The sequence below is a fragment of the Rattus norvegicus genome, chromosome 9, assembly GCF_021556685.1.
Source record: "Rattus norvegicus strain SHRSP/BbbUtx chromosome 9, alternate assembly SHRSP_T2T, whole genome shotgun sequence".
Classification (NCBI taxonomy): Eukaryota; Metazoa; Chordata; class Mammalia; order Rodentia; family Muridae; genus Rattus; species Rattus norvegicus.
Window position 1 is genome coordinate 10757731 of NC_141542.1, and position 18461 is coordinate 10776191.

The window sequence follows — 18461 nt, forward strand, 5'->3', positions numbered from 1 at the left end:
ATGTTTCTTGTAGAGGACCCAGGATTCGTTCCCAGCATCCACATCAGGTGTCCCCTAACTGCCTGCAACTTCAGTTCCAGGAGATCTAACACTTTCTTCTACCCTTACCGGCATCTACACGAACGTGGTACCCATACAGACATATATAGATGTCATTTTAAAATTTTGTATAAAAACTCTTAAGTAGTAGCCCTTGAACAACTTTGGAGGGTGCAAAAGGAATATTATGTTAAAGTTTAATGAGAGAAATAGGCATTCAAATCATTCATTAAGTCAGGTAAAATGCTACAAGTTTCAGGACCAAAACTCTGTTGTTATACAGAGAAGACTGTAGTGTTAAAGATGGTTGTCCTTAGGTTTCTACTGTATGACCATGTGGATCCTAACTCAGATCCAGCACACATGTAACGAAGGAAGCCAGGGTATGGCTACCCCACCAGTCATCTCTGGGTGAGGACAGGGAAGAGGGGTTTGTTGGAGCTCTCTAGCTGCCAGCCTGACATCATCTTCACCGAAAGAGTGCCTTGAAAGAGTAAGAAAATAAATGATAGAACTAGGTGCCCAGGCATCCTACTTGGGGCTCTGCAGGCCCAGGTCCACTCAGTCCCCAAACATGCATATCCTATACTCACAACCCAAGTGAACACACACGTGTAAGTGATAAGTAATTATATAAACAGTCTAATTTATCTAGGAAGATAGGAAGAGCAACAAGATTCCTGGGCTAAGCAAATTTGAACCATTGTAACTGTAATGGCCATCTATCACACTGTACTAGAGCCACATCTGAACACCTTATGTATTAGTTTGCAGGGAGTGAAAGGTCAAGAAGATCTTGGCTAAAACACATTCCATATTCTACTGACTCAAGAGAACACGAAAGGAATGCCCAGGAGAGGGTTGGGGATTTAGCTCAGTGGTAGAGCGCTTGACTAGAAAGCGCAAGGCCCTGGGTTCGGTCCCCAGCTCTGGAAAAAAAAAAGAAAAAAGAAAAAGGAATGCCCAGGAGATCATGTTGAAAGGGAGCTAGTTCCTGTTGAGGTGTGAGCAGACTGTTGCCTTTGGATGAAAAGTCTTGAAGTAAGTGTGTACACTGAGTGCTGGGTTGGGGGCACCACAACCATTATAGTTTAAAAATTAGTTTCTTCTCAGAGTCTATATAAAAATGGGCAGGCTGTTTAGAATTCCAACTCAAGGAAAGAGAAGACATTAATATCTTGAATCTGAATATGTGCACAGACATACAATTCTGTTACTTCAATATTTGTCATTTTGCCTTGAACCACCTGACTCTTCAGTCTAATTTTCCTAGCAAGCAAGTCAGGAAATAAAGACAATGGGGTTTTTAACACTTTAATGAGCAAATAGAAGGTAAACACCCAGAACCTAGTCCATTTGTCTCCCGAGTTTAGTTTAGAAAGTACGGCAAGTATCCACGGGTTCCTCACGCTACTTTTGATCACATAGTCTGAGAGGCTGACCTGAGGAATTTTCCTTCAAGCAGTTTACAGCAGCTCCTGCTAGAGATAACTTAAAAGGGCGTCTGGACAGCAGTTACTGTGTGGGAAGCCTGGCTTTTGTACCTGTGCCTGCTTTATCTTGTTTATTTGGGGCGGGGTCATCCATAGCATCCCCTTTTCTCTGGGAATTGACAAGAGGTACCACACATGAGAACGTCTGAAAAATAATAGCTCTGTTTACATACTTGGCCTTGCGCTGATTCCAGTGACACTGGCTGTGAGCGGTGTGCATTGTTTAAATAGGGGTCAGATGTCTGAACCCTACTTGACTTGAACTAGTGGGACTTCCATTATCATTTTCATTGATCTGGAGAGGCAAGCAGAAATGGAACCCAAACGACTATCTCCAGCAACAAGGAATCTTTAAATGGGTGTCATTTGGCAGTGGCATTATCTTAAGACTATTATCCAGTGTATAAATGTTTATTGCCTTGCTTTAAGATGCACACTGTAAGATTAACTGAGTGGTTTTTGTATAAATGCAATATTTCTGCTATTGTGTTTGTGGAATTCAGCTAGATAATAATTGATTCCATGACAGGGATTGGCTAATTTGCCAACAGTATAGTATAAAACACATTTATACAGTCAATTACACCCAAGTGCATGGCCTATTTGCTTTATAATTTCATAAACTTGCCAGCAATTTAAATAAAAAAGTTCCATTAAATTATCATATCATGTGATAGAATGATATTGCCAAGTATATTAAACCATGTGTGTTCAGCCAGAATTAATTAAATATTATTACTTTTTTCTTATTAACACATTGAACTTACCCTTCCTACTCTCTACTCGAAATAGAAGCCTATTAGTGAACAAAGTAAACTTAAGGGCAAAGTTTAAACATTTTCCTGAGGGTGTTTCATTAAGAACCCTGGTTCTTTTGTTTAAACATTTGCTCTTGGTAAATGTACTTGTATTGTGAAAATATTTTATGTTCTTAGATATGAATCCTGGAAAGTTGAAAAAAAATCCCTTTACTTGAATTATTTGGGTACCCAAAGGGGAGCATTGTGTCTTCAGCTAAGGAAAAGTCATGATGGAAATTACTGCTGAATTATCCATGTTATTCTTTAATAATTTTGTTATTTCTGACTGCAAATCTGTCTAATCTTAGTAAGGGAAATATACAAGGCTTGATAACTTGACAAGTCAAAAATGAATCAAATGCAATACGTTCCACCAGAGAAAGTATCTGCTTCATATGAAATAGATTAACTGGCCTCCCCAAGGGAGTCATGGTTCAACAAATCTACTGTGAACAATAAGACTCAAACTCTTAATAAATATGACCCTTGTTTTACTTTATTAAAAGCAAAATATAGTGATGAACTTTTCCAAGGCTCATAGCAATTATTCTAACTAGATGCACTTATGCACACATGCGACACACACACACACAAAGCATTTACACACTTAGACACATACTCACATGCACTCTCTCTGACTTTTCTTTATTTTTACTCTTGTACTCTTGTATTCCCGTTTTTATTTATTAGTGTTTTTCAGGCTTCTCCGATTCAGAATCATCAGGGATTTTCTTTTGTGTGTTGTTGTTTTGGTTTTTTTTTTTTTTTTTTTTGCTTTATGATTCTTGCTTAACAATGATGTTTATCTAAATATTGTATGATATTTCCCTCATTTTATAATTACAAAGTTTTTTTCTTAAAGAGATTTTATTGAAAATACAAAGCATACTGATCTGTAATGAGAAGAGTGTGGTTATCAATAGTGAAAAGGAACTTAGTTATGGTCGTACAGATGGCTTTTAAGATGGGCAGGTGTCTGGAAGAGGTTTGGAATACCTAGGAAAAAATTCACAGATCATATGAAGCTCAAGAAGAAGGAAGACTGAAACGAGGATGCTTCAGTCCTTCTTAGAAGGGAGAAAAAAATACTCACTGGAGGAAATACAGGCACAAAGAAGGGAGCAGGAATTGAAGAAAAGGTCATCCAGAGACTGCCCCACCTGGGGCATATGCAGCCCCCATCCCAGCCACTATTGCTGGTGCCAAGGTGTGCTTGCTAACAGGAGCCCGCTATTGATGTCTCTTGAGAGAGCCTGCCAGAGCCTTACTAATACAGATGACGATGCTTGCAACTAACCATTGGGCTGAGCGCAGGACCATAATGGCGGAGTTAGGGACGGAGCTGAAAGGGTTTGCAACCCCATAGGAAGAACAATAATACCAACTAACCAAACCCCACTAGAGCTCCCAGGGACTGAACCACCAACCAATGAGTACACATGGAGGGACGCTTGGCTCCAGCCGCATATGTAGCAGAGGATGGCATTGTCCAGTATCAATGGGAGGACAAGCCTTTGACCCTGTGAAGGCTCATTTCCTCAATGTAGGGGAATGTCAGGGTGTTGAAGTGTGAGTGGGTGGGTGGGTGGGAGTGGGAGAATCCTCATAGAAGCAGAGGGAGGGGGAGAGTATAGGAGAGGGGGAAATGGGGGTAACATTTGAAATGTAAATACATAAAATATCCAAGAAAAATAAAATTTAAAAAATTCAAATAAAGAAAAAAATGAGAAGAAGGACCTACCATGAGAGTTACCCTTTCCATGAATACCAGGCCTCTCTCTCTAACAAACCATGTCAAGCCTTATACCTCTGCCCTAAGAAGTTTTACAGCAGCTCCCCACTACACAGTTGAATTGTTCTTGCTCTTGGGAACCGAATATCATATGGTCCCTGGAAGCCCTTATTAATCCCCATAACTTCCTTTGAGGGAGGTTGACCTCATTCTCAGACAAGCTCAACACTGGCGTGGCTGTCTCTAAAATGGACTAAGGTAAAAGGAGAAAAGCAAGTGCTGTAACACATCAAACAGGGAATCACCACACAAAGAATCAGCATCTGCCAATATTTTCAAGTTCGTTGTGAGCTGCAGAAACCTTAAAACAGAGAAGTTTACAAAATCCATGAAAATGCTTTTGTAACTGATGACTTGAGGTTAATAATAATAAGGAATTGGCTTATTCTTTTCAGTTATACCTTTATAAATATTTCCCTATATCAATTCACCATTTGTCATACAATTGCATTTGTTTAGTACCAAAGTCACTGGCCTTTTCATTCATTTAAATATTAATATATAAATATGAATATTTATGATATGTATGTATTCTATCTTTATGACTTTCTAGTATTCCATCGTGTAGGTTTTCTTTTTCTTTTCTCTTTCTATTGCTTATTTTATTTGTTTACATTTCAAATGTTATCCCTCTTTTCAATTTCCTTTCCACAAACCCCTTATCCTTTTTCCCCTTCCCCCTGCTTCAGTGAGGGTGCTCCCCAACCTGCTCACCCACTTCAGCTCCAGTGCGCTAGCATTCCCCTACTCTGGGTCATCGAGCCTCCACAGGCCCAAGGGGCTCCCCTCTCATTAATGCCAGATAAGACAATCCTCTGCGACATATGCAGTGGAGCCATGCCACTGTGTAGTTTTAAACATCCTGAGCAATTTTCTTTGTATTAGGAAGTAGGAAGAATGTTTTCTGTTTCCCAGCATCCTGAACATCTTTCTGCAATAGTTTTTGCCTTCTCCTCCAATTATTTCCTTAGGAGTAACTCTCATATGTGGAGCTTGTAGGTGAAAGGTTATTTGCATTTGTGAGTTAATACCAAATTGCCCTCTGGATAGATCATGACAATTCACACCCCCACAAGCAACACATGAGATCCAGTTATCAACATCATCAATGTCTTCATCATTTTCCCGTCTTAATCACCAGAAAGGTGTGAAAAAAACCCTACACTTAAACGCAAACATTTATAATTACCGGCGCTTCCCATAATAAGACGGTGCTTAGAGTTGGATAAGCACAACTTTAACAGCAGTGTGTCCACATTCAGGAGAAAAAACTTGGAGATATTTAATTATTATAGTCAAGAGAATTTACCCTGAATAACACTGTGCACAGGAGGCTTTAAGAGACAGACTATTCTAACTTGCTTCCTGGGTCCTTCATTAAACATAGTATAACTTTTTCTATGTAGGCAAGGGGGATTTATGTAATTGTTTGCCTCAGTCTATGCGTCAACCAGAATTCTCCCGTGTCTGCAGTGAGATAAAAAGGAATTTTTTATTCTAAGAGAAGTCAATTTGGTTGACATTGTTTACCCTTTAAGTACTTACAGAGAACTCCTTGTACTTCTGTACTTTGGTACTGATGAAAAACTCTCCTTCTGGAGCCCCTACCTTTGAAGCTCGATTGGGCCTGATGTGGAAACAACCAGTATCCCTAAAGCATCTCAGACATGAGGGAAACTGTCTCCCTCTGAGAAGATGACATTAATGCCAAATTTGAAAATGTGGAGATTTTCCTTATCCGAGTGAGTGGTGCTTTTGAATAAGGCAAAATCTATAATCTTAGTAAATATTACACACAATTATTAAAGAAGCAAAAAAGAATTGTGCTAGAGTTAATTAAGGCTTTAAGAAATGCCTGCTTTTATTGGCAAAAAAATTTTTTTGTTGCAACAAGAAAACTAAAAATTAAGAGGATGGTTGGCAGCAATATTGATATGCTAATGGATAAACATGCTAATTTAGAAAAACTAATCAGCAAAGACATTACTAATGGAAATGTACAGGAAAATGGCTAATGCTGTATGCAAACCTGGTAATCCACAAAATTAAGAGGAAACTGGTTTTGTTTTCATAATCATAACATGCAAGTCACATCCTTTCCAGGCTTTGCTATAGGAGATGTTGACAAACTCACTAGGCGCTTTGGGAGTGAATCCGTAACAAACATACATCCACATATATGAATACAACCATTTAGGGGTAGGAATTCAGATCAACGTCTATCCAAATGGAGGTGGAGTTTCCCATTCCCTCAGTCTCATTGGCCTTAAGTCTACCTTCTGAGAAAAGAGGAATGATTTTTAGGTAAATGAACATTTGGGTTATCGAATTCATGAAGTTGTAACTTCATTGACTAAAATGCCTGAAAAATATGATCTCCCTACTATAGAAAGACATTCCCCAACACGCACACACGCATAAGCACACACACACACCACACACGTGCACACACACACACACACACACACACACAGTTGCTAAACATGAATCTTTTGAAGCAGTTAGTTTTAGGTGCTGGTGTTTACAGGTTCTAAGAGAATTTAAAGTAGTGAAGATGAGGTGCATTCTTAGGAGTAGTAGGGATTGCAGCAAAGTGGACACCTCCTGTGTGTTCAGGATGTATCATACTTAGTTCTGGCCAGGATGAGCTCTGATGTTTTAAGACCTTTTGATTTTTCAGCGAAGCTGGAAACTAAGGATTATGAAAATTCATGCATTAAGACCAAGAGGTAATAAATGGGACCTTATGAAACTCAAAAGTTTTTGTACAGCAAAGGACACCATTGTTCCAGAAAAGAAGCAGCGAGATTGGAAAAAAGCCTTATCAGGTATACATCTGAGAGAGGGTTAGTATCTAGAGTATGTAAAGGGCTTTAAAAAGAGCAAAAGCAAAAATGAACATTAACAACAACAAAAATAAAAAAACCCAGACTCTCTAAACTTCTGAAAAAGAACTCAAAGTCGTAGCATAAAACTAAACAAAGTTCTCAAAAGATGAAACACAAATGGCTGAGAAACTCTTAAAATCACTCCCAGGTATAAACTATGTGAGCTACAATGGTGCAGGGCCTGACAGACATACCCACTGGTGGGACAGAAGCACGAGCATCATGGGACTAACTGATTGGATTTAAGATCCACTCCACAAGAGGAAACCTATACTTTGCATAATTATTAGGCTAAGGACCCATGGCTACACAGAAATAGGCCCTAGGGGGAATCCTCCAGTATTACTGCACTAAATGTATATAGTGTTAAACTGACTGTCAATGACTTATTATACCCACAGACCAATGCATTTCTCAACCCTCCTCTGAGAATCTTCCATTTGTAGTTGACAGTAACTAATGCATAAACCCATAACTGGCCAGATACAACAAATAACTTACTTAAGAATGAGTGTTCAGCATTCTAGGGAATGCATATACCAACTGAAGAGCCCAAGGATTATTGTGGAAGAGACGATGAACAGATTAGAAGAGTCGAACGGAGTGGAAGCATTATCTAGTGGACATATGAATCCATAGTGCTTGGTACAGCATTTACAAAACCTGTACAAGTCCAAGGCAGATCAAAACTCAGGGTGAAGAGGAGTTGGCCACAGACTCCAACCTTAACTGTGGAACCATTGGCAATTATTAGCTGCTGGGGGAGGAAGATAAATCTTACCCTTTGAGTGTTTCCCCCAGTAAGCCATCAACTCCACAGTGGAAAGCCACACATCCAAGAATGTTTGGGCAGAAAAATTACTCTTGATGGAATAAAAGGAATAGGACACAAAATTGAGTAGGCGGGGAAAAAGGAGTGGATCTGGCAAGAGATAGGAATTGGGGAATTAATATGATCAATACATGTTATATGATATTCTCAAAGAATAGTATTAATTAAAAATGTTTGAAATGAAATTCCTTCAAGATGTGGAACCAGTCAGTTGACCAAGTCACTAAAATTTCTTCTTTCATGACTTCCAACTTGGTTCCACAAGTCCCAAGCCCACATAGGCATTTCTAGCTACTTTTCGTATAGCTTTCAGGGATAGTCAACTCTTCATATTGTCCTCCAAGACACTGCAATGAAAACAAATGCATGAGTGTTTATCAATAGTGTCTCTAAGAATTGTATTCATCTTACTTCACCTCAGACATTTTCTCTGGACAACCTGTAGAGCGCCTGTCTAGTCTGGGACTAACTAACTGGGATTGACTGGTCATGCATGTTTTGAGTTTCAAGTCTGAGTCAGAGTCCTTGAACATAATATCCAAGTGTCTGGTGCTGGTCCTAAAAGGAATACTGACCCTCTCCCAGGATGTCCACGTTTCATTATTTTAGAATATTATGGCCTTGTCATTTTTTCTTGTTTTTGAAGTAATAGCCACTCAGTAAGGACACTATAGATTGATGTGTTGGAAGCTATTTGTGGGTTAAAGAAAATACTTTTCCGAATTTATTAACTATCATTATGACAATCTCAGTTGACCCGAGAATTTTCATCATCTCATAGATAATTGAGAGCTATGAGTGCACCTGATAGAAGGCCAAATTAATTCAAATATTTACTATCGAGACTGAGAACAAAAATAAGAATCCGATTACTAAATATAAGAGTTCTCTCTCCTAAATTCCTGTGCATTAATAGTTTTGAGGGAGGGATGGAGTGGAGAGAAAGAAAGAAAATGTGAAGTTGAGTGGTTAAGGCGGTAGCAAGGATCAGGAAGAAGTTGGGGAGGAGATAGAATATTATTAAAATATATTGTATGAAACAACTTAACCTTTTTTTCCGGTTAGAAAGTATAATTTGGCCTCTGCTTCTGCTTCAGCCACTGTTTATCATCAAAGAAAGTCAGGACAGGAAGTCAAACAGGGCAGGAACTTGGAGCAGGACATGGTGAAGAGGCCATGAGGGGTGCTGCTGACTGGTTTGCTCCACAAGGCTTGCTGAGTCTGCTTTTTTAAAAAAAATTAAATTTTTATTGGTAATGTTATTTATTTATATTTCAAATGTTACCCTCTTTCCCAGTTTCCCCTCCACAAACCCCTTACCCCCTCCCCTCCCCCTGCTTCTATGAGGCTTCTGCCTCACTGCCTTAGCATTTACCTACACTTGGGCATCGACCCTTCACAGGACCAAAAACCTGCCATTGATGCCAGATAAGCCTACCTTCTACTACCTATGAAGCTGCAGCCATGGGTCCCTCCAGGTGTACTTTGGTTGGTCGTTTAGCCCCTGGGAGCTCTGGAGGTGGGGGGGGGGTCTGGTTGGTTAATATTGTTGTTCTTTCTATGGGATTGCAAACCCCTTCAGCTCCTTTAGTCCTTCCCCTAACTCCTCCATTGGGGACCCCATGTTCAGTCTGATGTTGGCTGCAAGTTGGCTGCAGGCATCCACCTCTGTATTGATCAGGCTCTGTCAAAGCCTTTCAGGGGACAGCTATATCAGGTTCCTGTCAGCAAGTACTTCTTGGCATCAGCAATACTGTCTGGGTTTGGTGTCTCCAGATGGGATGGATCTCCAGGTGGGTCAGTCTCTGGGTGGCCTTTCAGTCTCTTCTCCACTCTTTGTCCCTGTATTTCCTTCAGAGAGGAGCAATTCTGGGTTAAAATTTTTGAGATGGGTGGGTGGCCCCATCCCTCAACTGGGGGCTGTGCCTAACCTCTGGATATGGTCTCTACAGGTTCTCTCCCCTTTGTTGGGTATTTCAGCTAATGTCATCCCCACTGTGTTCTGGGAGCCTCTTGCTTTCCTGGCATCTGGGACTTTCTGGTGGCTGTCCCCAGTTCTCCCCCCCCCATTCCTCCACACCTCTATTTAATTTCCTGACCTTCTACATCTCTCCCATCTCCTCTCATACCTGATCCTGCCCCCCTTTTCCTCCCCACTCTTCTCTTCCTCCCAAGTCTTTCCCAACCTCTACCTCCTGTGATTATTTTGTTCCTCCTTCTAAGTGGCCTGAAGCATCCACACTTTGGTCTTACTTCTTCTTGAGCTTCATATGGCCTACGAATTGAATTGTGGGTATTCTTAGTTTTTTTTGCCTATTATCCACTTATCAATGAGTACATACCATGTGTATGGGTTCTTGTGTGTGTGTGTGTGTGTGTGTGTGTGTGTGTGACTGCTTCACGTCATTCAGAATGATGTTTTCTAGTTCCATCCATTTGCCTCCAAATTTCATGAAATCATTGCTTTTCATAGCTAAGTAGTACTTCATTGTATAAATGTACCACATTTTCTTTTCTGTATCCATTCCTCTGTTGAAGGGCATCTGGGTTGTTTCCAGCTTCTGGCTATTATAAATAAGGCTGCTATGAACATAGTGGAGCATGTGTCCTTGTTATATAGTGCAGCATTTGAAATAACTATAAAAATAAACTAAGGTAGTTGTTTATACCTTCAAAACGATTATCTGTACTTTAGGACGTTCAATAGCTAAAGCAAACCTTCCTATGAAATGTGAAGTCATTTAGAGCTATATTCCAATACTGTTTCTTTTGGTGCAGTGAATATCTCCACTTTTATGACAATTGAAGAGTTAGTGTTGATTAGCACCAGCTGTTTAAGGAATAGTATCTCTAAACAGTCTTTATCTTTCTTTCTTTCTTTCTTTCTTTCTTTCTTCCTTTCTTTCATTTGTTCATTCATTCTTGGTAGTTTTAAGGGCATTATTCCATCTAACAACCCCCCCAACATACACACAAAGGCATGCACGTACAAACTGAGAGAGAGAGAGAGAGAGAGAGAGAGAGAGAGAGAGAGAGAGAGAGTCAGAGAGAGAGAGAGAGAGAAAGAGAGAGAGAAACAGGGTTAGAGATAGAGAAGTGTGTGTGTGTGTGTGTGTGTGTGTGTGGTGTGTGTGTGTGTGGGGGGGGGTGTGTATGAGAGAGGGGGGTGTTGGGGTGGGGTTGTCTAACCTGGGTTAGAGTACAGGGAACTGCATTTGAGTCCAGGTTAAATATTCAGGACATAATGTTCTGTTTCAGCCACTCAGTCATTTTCTCGTTTCTTTGCTCATTTGTAAAATCATTAAACCAAAACAAATAGATGGCCCTGTGGTGGGAAAGGGCTTTGCCCTCATCTAATTGGAACACTATAATGTACCGCTATAGACTGAGTGATCTATGAAGTCTAAAATGTGTTGCTCATAGCCCCAAAGGCTGCCAAGTACAAAACAAAGGCACGAGCAGGTGCAGTGTCTAGGCAAGGCTTCACCTCTGCTCTCACGCTATACATCTTTAAGAGACGATGAATATAATGTTCTATACAACACAAGGAAAGAAGGATGAATGAGCCATGGAGTATCACTAAGCCCCTCTATACATGAGGCAGCCAGCCTGTCTGTGAGGGAAGAGCTTTCAGGATTGTTCCTCTTACAACTGTAATGGAACATATTTTATCTGTTACTTTGGCAGACTGAAAGGTTAGTGGTAAGATTCAGAGTTGAATATTCATTTGTATTATTTTCTAGGCCTGAATCCTTGCTGTCTGTTCTCAAAAACAAACACAACTTTAGACGTGATAGAACTAAAACCGAATTCAGGATTCAGAAACCTAGAAACAGGGCATAGAGTAACCTATTGCCATATATACTTGTGAAAAGAAATTGAAGCCTGATTACCAGCAAGGAAATAGCAGCATAAGTAAACAGAGGACAATTAGAAAGAGGAAGGTAAGAGATAGCAGAAGGGCCTTGAGCTCCATCTTGGTTTGGATCCCCTGAGGTCAGAGGCCAAAGGAGATAGGCAGGCATCGTTCACTTGAGTTGAAGTACAGAGGAAGGAAGGGCAAGTGTGAATAATTAGCAAAAGCAATAACTGTGCATTACTGAGCTGGGTATTGCTGCAAGCTCAATTCAGCTGGGGAGATGCTGGAAGCTGTCCCTTTGAGGACCAGGGACCTGGGGAAATGTCCACCATCGTGCACTGCCATTGGCTGAGGGATTTCCCTGTGAGAAGTAATTTTTCCTATTTTCAGAAGGGACACTTTCTGAAAGCAATTTTCAGCTTCAGGTAAAGCCCCCAGGTCGAAAACAGAGAACTGAGTTGGGATGGTGTTGGCATGGACACAACTGCCCACACAGCTGTAAAGGCTGAGCCAGGCAGAGGAGCCGCAAACACAGGGCACACAGGCAAGAACCGGAAAGGTGGGCTCTGGCTTCAGAGACGGCAAAATCGAAGTATGTGGCTCGAACTTGTGCTAGATAAAGAGTGAATTGTAGAGAAAGCCTCCTGATCCAGCAGCCCACTACTCTTTGTAACTGTCAATGCTGTGCCTTCCTGGATTCACATTCGGATGGAAAATTCAGTACGATATTTCCTGTTGCTGCCTTACAGGGCATGATGAAAGCCTTCTGTAATTTCCCAGTTAAAAGAGCTTAGATGGTGTCTCAGAGTTCTGCTCCTTCATAAGCCTTAAACACCTCACCCTTTCCTTATACTATGCAGCTGCAGCACTAGTCATGGCTGGGTGTCTGTGCCCTCAGATCCACCTTTATCACGCCTCAGGTCTTGGCTCTCCAGCACTCCAGAATGCCTTATCTGGGAGCACGAAGCATGTCGCTAAGAGACATCCACTGGATCAATGACAAGTGTTTGCTTCTGCTTCCTCTCTTCTAGTGTCCACAGGGTGCCTCACATCTCCATCTTTGTCAAAGTCCAGATGCCTTTGAGTTTATTCAACTCTGTCATTCTCTTTCAGTCCATCTAGGAAGACTTGCTCAAGCCTTCCCAGAGGAACGCCTCCATCACTCCCACGTCCGTCGTTCCAGCATCTCTATTGTAGAGCCCTTTCACGCTGGCCCATGTCCCCTGAGGCCATCATTCTAGCTGTTGCATCTTGTAAATTCAATTGGGCGGCTGAAGTACCAGCAGATCTTAACAAAAATCAGAACTGTTTTCTCTATTAACTAACAAACATGTCACAGATGGATTTAGTTTCTCAACACTGGTATTTTTTATTTACCTATGTTTTTTAATTTGTGCGATAGATGAGTGAGAAGAATGGGGAGGGAGAAAAGAAGGGATGTGGAGAGAGAAGGAGAGGGAGAGACAGCGAGAGAGAGAGACAGAGACAGAGAGAGACAAAGAGACAGAAAGACAGAGACGTAGAGAGAGACAGAGACAGACAGAGAGAGAGACAGACAGAGAGAGAGACAGGGAGACAGAATGATATTACAGCAGGCATGTAAAGGTCATCTCTACTACATGGGTCCTGGAAATTGAAGGCTTGGTAACAACTGCTTTTACCTATTGAACCATTTGCCTGGTTCCTTATTTCCTTTGATGCAAAAGAAAATATAGCATTTTTTTCCTGGGTTAATAATTAAAACATAGTTAAAGTAACTTTTCCTTTTGCAGACATATCATCTCACTTCCTAAATACACAATTATTGTAGTATCATACAATTATTGTGTACTTATAGTGTGTATAACTACATAACTTTAAAAGTGACTCTTCTCAGGATTTTCTGTAGAACAAAGAATGTATAACCAGAAAGAGGAACAAAGCAGTAAGGATGCATCTTGAGGAAGGTGAGAGAAGTGATTGAACTGGTATAGAACGGGATACAGCGCTGGAATCTAAAGGGTTCATTGAACGTGTGAGAGAGAGACCCACATTTGACACCAGCACACACACACACACACACACACACACACACACACACACACACATCTACACATGCGCACATGCATACGCATGAACACACATGCACATGCACACTGCACACACAGGCACACGTGCACATACCTACACCAGCAATACATTCTGGTGGAAAAGCACTTCTGATATTCTCTTTGGCTTCTCTCCATAAAGGATATGGTGAACTACCTGACTCATGTAATAGTTGGAAAAGCACACCCATTATTCAGGGAAGTTTTTCTCTGCCACTGAGTTCTAAGAAAGATGTGGAAGCTAACACAGGTCACAGAATGGCAAGGTTGATAATACCTCAGGGCTAATGCAGAACTCAGAGAGCTTCCACCCAGATTTCTTTCTCGAGATCACGGACAGAAGCTGAGAACCAAGCACCAAGTTAGCTGAGGAACTATGAGTACGGACTAGAAAGTTCCAGAGAAGAGTGTTCCCTCAACAAAAATTTAATCATATTTAAGTTTAGAAAAACAATCCCAAAATATGGGGTAGCATATACCTTTTCTTATCTTTTACTTTTGATATTGTAAGATAATTACAATATTTACCCTTTCCTCTCCTCTTTCAAACTCTCCCACACACCCCTTCTTCATCTATCTTTCAGTACATGGCCTTTTTTTCAATAATTATTGTTATGTGCATATATAAATACAAATGTAGGGATAACCCATTTGGTCTGTATAATGTTACTTGTGTGCATATTTTCAGGGCTGAACATTTTTTGAGTTTGTCCACTCAAACTTTGTGGTGTGTGTGTGTGTGTGTGTGTGTGTGAGAGAGAGAGAGACAGAGAGAGAGACAGAGAGAGACAGAGAGAGAGAGAGAGACAAAGAGAGAGACAGAGAGACAGAGAGAGACAGAGAGGAGAGTGGGGAAGGAAAGAGGCAGGCTGAGTGATGTTGAGAACATCCTTTTCTGAAGTATGCTGCACCTTTCTGCTCAGGCAGAGTTTCACAGCTGAATCAGAGCTCCTTGCAACAGCTCGTGCAGCCGTCCAGTTTAACCAGGGCATCTCTTGTCTTTGACGTTCAGTGCTGCCCTTGCGTGTGGACTGCCATTCAGACTCTGCCTTTATGAATGTGTCCGATCTGAACTCAGGCCCCGGCAGTTGCTTTACTTTAACAACCATCCCCTCAGTCCTAATTCTACTATTTTGATTTTTAAAAGCAAAATAGTGAATGCCTACTGCCAAATTAATGACCAAAATTAAATTTTATCCCTACTGGTGCCTTTCCTATCAACATTTAATTTGATTCGCATGTATCCTATCAAACTGTCTTCAAATTGTTATTTTCTCTGCTTGGTCCCTGATACCTACCATAGAGACAAAGGGTGTGGTCCATTTACTACCAACAGTAATGCAACAATGTAAGGTAAGATCATTTTACAAAACAATGAAACCAAAATCTTTTGTCTGATCAGTTGCTGTAATCAGATACATCTACTGGGTTTGGCTGAGCCTCCTCATTGCAGTAAGACAGAAACAACATTTTTTTTTTAAGTAAAAGTTTGTAGAGAATTTATTGCCACAGGATTTGGGGAACCTGTGAAAGCCAATACTGGGACAGGACAAGAAATCAATACACAAACATCCTTTAATTTCCTTTATTCTCCCAATACCTTATTTCTTTCTTATATTATATAAATATTTTTTCCTAGCAGTGTTTTTGGTGGTATCTGAAAAGTGGCTGGTGAAGATTAATTCAACTGCGTTTATTGGGAAATCAACCAACTATCCAACCAGCAGACCTGGGATTTAGACCTCAATGGCTATCCCAGACTCCAGGAACAATGATTATAATCTTGAAAATTTAAGTGAGTTAAGCTTCAGTTTCTTCATCTGGAAAATACTGTACAATTCAAGATCTAATTTTCAAGAAATTCAGTGAGAGACGTGCTAAGAGCAATGGGAAGGTTCATTTCAAAGCCCTTCAGTGCTGACTTTGGGGTGAGGGACCACCAGGAGCATGGAGATTTCGAAACCCATAGAATAGGTGGTTTGTATGACTTTTCACCCCACACAGCTTCCCCAGGTAAAGCTCATCTAGAAGGAAATTTGGATTTCTTTGGGGCTTTTGTAACAGTTCCACTAAGAGACAGTACCAACAACAAGGACAGTGCTGATCATTTGAGAGGGACAACTTTCGGAGATGTTTTGACGAAATGTTAGAAATCTCCAAACACAGCCACGACAATGAGCGTTTCACCACGACATTCCTGTTGGGTCCTTATGGTACCTCTCTGGAGTAGATGTTACAGTGTCACCCTTACAAAGGAGCAGTTGGAGATGTTAACAAGGGCTTATCAAAGTATATCTAGGCTATAGACACGGACCTCTAGATTAGGAAGTGTGTGTAGTTTTTTCTATAAAATCATTAATAATAACTTCACAGTCGTGTGATTTTTTTAAATTTCGCTGTCTAATAGAAGAGTAAACTAATTGGTGGCGGATGAATCAACCAATGAGCACTTGTCATCCTAGAACATGCATGTGTTATTCTGAAACCTTCGCAGTCTTATACTTTTGCATCTGAAGTTTAGCACAGTACCTCCAGTCCCCACTTGGTTTTATTTACCGAAACCTTTGGACTCTAAGGAATAAATAAAACATCCATTTTAGTAAGATATTAATAAGACTTCAGGACACTCAGTTTAGTTAGTCCCTTCAGTGCCGGCTTAGGAAGTTCATGCTGTCATCCAGCACAGTCCCGTTTGCTAACAGAACTGCTTGAGCTGACGCTTCCTGTATTTGTTCATTCCTAGCTTGGTGGGAGGCTGCCTGGGCCATGACGACCCTTCCATTTGCCCTGCCTTGTGCTGAACTCCGCATGTTTCATTTCATTCCACTCAGCTGTGTTTGATGACAGCCAGCCCTACTACAATGCCCTCCATACTGCTCTTCCTGCTCTCTCCGCCCCATCTTCATGCCCGTCCAGTCTTCAACCACAGTCTTCCTTCTTCCCTCATCTTCTTTTTCTCCTCCCCTCTGTTTCTCATTTTTCCACTACCACTGCCACCTTTTTTTCTCCTCACATGAACAAAGACACTCAAGTCCCAACTTCTCCTTAGATTTGTCAGAGTAAAATCCCTGAAGTGCTTACGGCTAAATCAAAAGTGAGAAGATGTACCCTTCACTAGAAACTTCGACTTTTTCTTTGAAGTTTAATTTTGTTCTTGAATGCTAAAGACGATATATTTGATATCTGTAAATCTGTCTGTACTCGTCTGTGCATGTGAATATATATACATGAGCAAAAAAAAAAAATGAAAAAAAGAAAAGAAAAAATCTCCCAAACTTCTGCTTTGACTGCAAGATTAGAGGTTCTAACTTCTTGATTATTCCTTAACAAGAACATTTTAGAGAAATCAGTATCTTTTGTCCTCATTCCGTATAGATTACTGCAGTTTGCAGACAGCCCTTTTGCATATTATGTAAATAGAAAGTTACATTAACAACACTGTAGGTAATGCAGGAACATTTTTTTTTAATTTTCCCCTTTTTTCCTCATAGAAAGAGCTCCTGATTAAGAAATGTGGCTGCTGTTCATCTTTAATTCCTTGCTGACTCCCCAAGTGCTGTCTAGGATTCCTCAAATTCTTTTCATAAAACCATTAGGTACCACCTCATCTTAAGTGGTTCCCAATTGGCCCTGGCGAAACTTTTCAGTAGACTCTGTTCCATTACTTGGATGACAGGTAGTTAAGGTATACATGCTGGCCTAAGAACTATCAAAATAAAATCTAGTGTCCATAGACAGTATTTTTGTAAGAGGGTTGGGAATCTGAAGTGGGAGGAAACAAACTTCCATAGCACCTCAGAGCTGAATAAGCAGGCTCCCAATCCAACAGAGAACAGAGCGAAGTGGGACAGGAGAGGGGCCTAGTGCTCCTTATAGCCCTGTTACATGGAGACACTTAGTGCTTTTGTCAACGGATGTTGGGAATTTTAAGAAACCGTTAGAAAAATGAAATGCGGCTTGCAAGCTGATTACCTATGAGAAACAAACAGAGAAAGACATACACACATTGCAAATACCCCCAAGGACAATAAGCCACTTTGATACCAAGCTTGGTCTTAAAGAATGACATTTATTTCCAGTTGAAACAAAGCACGGAACCTGTAATGGAAATTCATCATTCTGATCCCCGGCTCCCCCAAAACTATGGAGACAAGGTGTTACAGATTTGTCTAGGACCCTGTAATCTCTTCAGATCCAGCTGTTTACCTATGTGTTGGACTTGCACCTTACAGTAGAGGCAAGGGAGGCTTGACTGATTCAGACAGAAGGATCTGATTATAACTCACAAAGGTACCAAAAATGTTGTGGTTTCATAGGCCCATGAGACTGGCTGACCTTAAGAGGGCCATACCAATTCTCCCTGTGAGCAGAGACGACAATGTCTCCACACTGGCAGTGACGAGCGTGTTCCCTCATGCTCTTTTTGGAAATGTGTGTTGTGATTGTGTGTGACACAATTTACTTATTATTATGGCAGTAGGAGTTGAATGTGATTGAAAGCCATCAAAAGGCACAGCGTCTGAATGTCAAACATGGCTCGTGTCTAATTCCAGACAATCTGGCTGTCTGTTCCTCTTCCCCATCCACACTGAGTTTCAGCTTTCCACTGAGTGGCACTGAGTTTTTTGCATTTTTCTGTTCAGGTCAACATATCTGAACATTTGGAGAGCC

At 40.8% G+C, this 18461-nt stretch overlaps 1 long non-coding RNA gene across 4 annotated transcripts in view; it reads left to right on the forward strand.

The window, feature by feature from the left end:
- LOC148003306 (uncharacterized) overlaps positions 1-18461 on the forward strand; it is an 84534-nt gene that overhangs the window by 10219 nt on the left and 55854 nt on the right. Inside the window, exon 2 of one of the 4 annotated variants that reach the window (XR_015628973.1) lies at positions 15433-15585. The exons of 2 other annotated variants lie outside the window; for them this stretch is intronic. This is a non-coding gene — a long non-coding RNA (uncharacterized LOC148003306). Of the gene's footprint in view, positions 1-15331; positions 15586-18461 lie in introns of those variants that run through there. One more of the 4 variants, XR_015628972.1, reaches the window with a different exon arrangement.